Raw genomic sequence first — 4,410 nt, 5'->3', positions numbered from 1 at the left:
TTTTATTAGAATGGAATAAGGAATTTTGTTCAGTGCTTTGTTGAAATCAGGATATACATACCTATAATCTACAGAGGAAGCTAGTAAAAATGAAATGAAGTATGGTAAATATTTGTTCTTTATAAATCTGTGCTGATGCCTGATACACCCTATGTTATTTTTTAAACATTTACAGGTTTTCTCTGCTATCTATTCTAGAATCTTATCAGGTATTAATGCCAGAGTCCTGGTAAGATTCTCCTTTTCCTTTTATTTGAAGATTATAAACAATATTTGTCATGTTCCAGCCATTTGGAACTTCCCCAGGATTTCTAAAATACAACACATAAAGATTGAATTAAACCATCAAGTAGTTCCTTCACAATGCAACTCCTAGAGATTTAAACTCATCCATAGTAAGTAGATATTCCCTATCCCTAACCATGTTTCTGTCAGTCTCAAGCTTCACGGTGCCTTTTGATCCTGCTCTTCACAGTTTCCAATACAACATGCATTTTTCTCCCAGAAAAGATTGAGAATATGCTTTAATCTTTTCTTTTATTCTAACGTCTTTGAAGGAGCTTTTTTTCTTGCTCTTAGCTTTTTTCACCAATCTCAGTTCATTCTGAGCTTTAGCATTCCTGATTCTTTTTCACATGTCTCTGTCTATATTTTCTTAGAGGTTTGTCCCTCTTTCCATTTCCTATATTTTCTCCCCCCGCCCCGATCTTCATTAACCTTCTAATATAGTCATACTTGCATTATTGCTATTAATATTATTATAAATCTATCATTGCTTCCCAATCCAATAGACTCCATTAGGGCAGTACAATACAAGAATAATAAACAATATAAGAATAATACAAGAATAATAAAAAACAATTAGCAATCTGGACTAAAGCAATTTTAACAATAACAAACCACAACAGGGCTACACAAATACACTAATCCAGGATTGAGACCACAGTCACGTCTTAAGAACTTTCTGAAACCCCAGGAGAGAGGGCATTGTCTGTTTCTCTGAGGGGATGCTAATCCAGAACGTTAGGGCTGTGACAGAGAAGTCACACTTCCTTCATTCCATAAAATGATATTTAATAGAAAGGACCTGGAGTGTACTCAATCTGCCAGAATGCACCAGGAAAGGCAGGCACAAACAAACAAAGATAGGATGTCCCTCAGATATTCAGGCAATATGCCACTACAGGTAACAGAAGCCAACTGGCAACCAATTCATCTCAGGTCTGCAGGTCAGGCTCACATAGAGCACATTGTAACAATCCAGTCATGTGATGACCAGACAGTCCTTGACTTGCATCCATTTGTTCAGTGACTATTTGAAATGATGAGAGTGCTGAAAAAAAAAAAGGCTTTATAACTCACACTTGAACTTATGACTCTTGCAGCATCTCTGCAATCACTAGATTAAAATGTGGGCACTTGGCAGCTGCTGTAGGAGCACTGCAACTCTTCCACCTGCCTGATCTCACAAAATCTGGGGAAGACTAGAAGATTTCCAAAGGATCATGAGAATAGGGAATAGGGCTTGGAGAAAAAATGGGGTGCATGACTTGGAATGGTGCGATGTGGCAAAGGTCAAAAGGGTGCAGCAAAGCTTGTGGCGTGCAGGGTGATGGGGCAAATCACACTTTGTACAGTGGTGTTGGTATGGCTGGCTATGGTGTGAAGCTTGAGGTGATTTCTCAGTCATAGCAGCAACAGGGGGGGGCTGAAGTAGAGGGCTAGAGGCAACAGAGCTAGCTGAGACAGCTGAAAGTCTCCTATGGCCTCTACTTCAGCCCCAACCACAGTGTTGCAGGGCAGCCAAAAGGGTATAAATCAAGAAGAGGGGTGAGATAGATGTGTGGGGGGGGTGGGGGGGGTCTGCAGGGCATCTGTAGTAATAAGCACTGCTGGGCCAGATGGGTTAGTTTATATTTCCAGAGGTGGCTAAAACTTTATGCACTCCCCTACTAGCACACAGTCTGCGCTGGGCCTCCTCCATACCCCTGCATGTGTGTGTGTGTGTGCGTGCATATATATGTATGTATGTATGTATACATACATACATACATACATACATACATACATACATACATACATACATATATATATATATATATATATATATATATATATATATATATATAAAGTCACAACCCCTGGTATGCCCAAATATGAGAAGAAGTTCACTGCTTCCATTCTTTCTCCCTGGCTCAGCTGATAAGGAGAAGAACTCTGTGGCTTAATGGTTAACACATCTGCCTAAGATGCAATACAGCACAGGTTCTAATCCCAGTAAGGGTATGGCTAGCTGATGAGAGCTAAATAGCTTGAAATAGATCTATACTAGCCTCCCTTTATTTATTTATCAGCACAAATACAACACACACACACACACACACACACAGACACGTTATCATATAACTCCTTGTGTAGGTGTGGCGGTCACCTATGGCCCAGTGCATAACAGGGCATGCACAGCCACGCTGAACCGCACAGGAAAAAACAAGCTCCTAAAAAACATAACATCCTGATATTTCACTCTAGATGTGCCTTACCCAAGTACGCCCAGGATTTGACCATATATAGACAGAACTTCCCTGAGCAGTAGATTAGCAATTATAGTTTGACAGGCTGTCTTAAATCACATGCTGATTGCTCCTCCTGCCTTTGTCCTATCTCAATGAAAGGGGCTCCCAGGTCCAATCTGGGTCGCCCATCCCGAGAAAGCTCGTGTCTGTGTCTTTTCTCAACATTGGCCTCATGGGCGAACCATGGGTACTTCACATTTGGTGACCCCGACGTGATTACCTGTGTCTCCTGCCCTTCACTCACCCCCGACTGGGCAAAGTTTCGCATCCAGGGCCGGCCGTCAGCGAACAGAGCACCCTCCCAAATCGTGAGTCCTTCACTCACCCCCGACTGGGCAAAGTCTTGCATCCAGGGCCAGCCGTCAGCGAACGGAGCACCCTCCCAAATCGTGAGTAATGGGCTTGGGCTTCTCGAAGGCTCAGACTGCGCACCTGCAGGAGCTTCAGGATATCATCAAATTCTCCGTTGCAATCTCTCAAGCGGCAGATTGCCTGCTTCCCATACCCCCGGAAAAGCCGCCCGTCAGCTACACGCACATCTGCGAGACGGTGCGCTTCAGCATGGGCGTCTTCATGCTCCGCGCCAGCGCCTGCATCCCTCTACACGACCACCTGGGCATACAGGGGCTGCTGAAGGTCCTCTACGGTATCCTCGGCATCACCTGCTTTGACAAGCAGCCCGAAGAGCCCCAGGACGCCCCCAACGCCGCCGCTTCCACCGACGCCTCTGAGGCCGCCTCCTGCCCTGGCCGCCCTCGCCACTTGCGCGCCTTGCTCTGCTCGCACCACCTCTACACGGCCTCCGCGCCGCCCTGCCTGCTCTCTCCGCAGCGGGACAACCTGCACCAGATCGCGGTCGAGGGTGCTGGGCCCGCCGCCTTCCTCGACATGCTGGCGCCGCCCTACGACCCAGCCTGCGGACGCGACTGCCACTACTACCAGCTGGCCGACGGGCAGAGCCTCCTGCCCGCAACCGGCCCTCCGTGCGCTCTCTGGCTGCTGGACACCCCGCAGGCGCCCGACCTCTGGTGTGGCAGGGAGCCTTACCTGGCCCCCTGAGTCTACCCATGAGCCAGGACGGAAGACGGACGGCCTCCTTGGCTTACCTCGACGGCGGGGCTGCCGAGGGGGATGATGCCCACCTGGACTTTCTGCTGGGTTTCAACGCCGGGTCTTGCCTGGACTTTCAGGACCCCCTCCTCCTTCGGGGGTGTAAAACAGCATTTCTGAGATCATGGATTGACTCCCCCCTTTTTTATTCTTTTTTAAACTCCCGGTCGAATTATTTTGCAGCAACAAAAAGCACTGTTAGCAGCCCTGTCAGATGAAGAGGCAGACGAAGAGGAAAAGTCTTTTTGACAAAAAAGAAAAAAGTAGGAGATGTTGTCATATAACTCCTTGTGTAGGTGTGGCAGTCACCCATGGCCCAGTGCATAACAGGGCATGCACAGTGACGCTGAACCACACAGGAAAAAACAAGCTCCTAAAAAACATAACATCCTGATAGTTCACTCTAGATGTGCCTTACCCAAGGATGCCCAGGATTTGACCATATATAGACAGAACTTCCCTGAGCAGTAGATTAGCAATTGTAGTTTGACAGGCTGTCTTAAATCACATGCTGATTGCTCCTCCTGCCTTTGTCCTATCTCAATAAAAGGGGCTCCCAGGTCCAATCTGGGTCGCCCATCCCGAGAAAGCTCGTGTCCATGTCTTTTCTCAACATTGGCCTCATGGGCGAACCACGGGTATTTCACACACACACACACACACACACACACACACACACACACACACACACACACAATATATATATATATATATATATATATATATA

General features: G+C 46.7%; 1 pseudogene; it reads left to right on the top strand.

Annotated features, from left to right (window-relative positions):
- The first annotated feature begins 2,969 nt into the window (after positions 1 to 2,969).
- Positions 2,970 to 3,644, top strand: LOC116511279 (annotated as a pseudogene).
- Positions 3,645 to 4,410: the final 766 nt, after the last annotated feature.

This window comes from Thamnophis elegans, chromosome 7, assembly GCF_009769535.1.
Source record: "Thamnophis elegans isolate rThaEle1 chromosome 7, rThaEle1.pri, whole genome shotgun sequence".
Classification (NCBI taxonomy): domain Eukaryota; kingdom Metazoa; phylum Chordata; class Lepidosauria; order Squamata; family Colubridae; genus Thamnophis; species Thamnophis elegans.
This window is presented reverse-complemented; position numbering and strand designations above follow the sequence as displayed.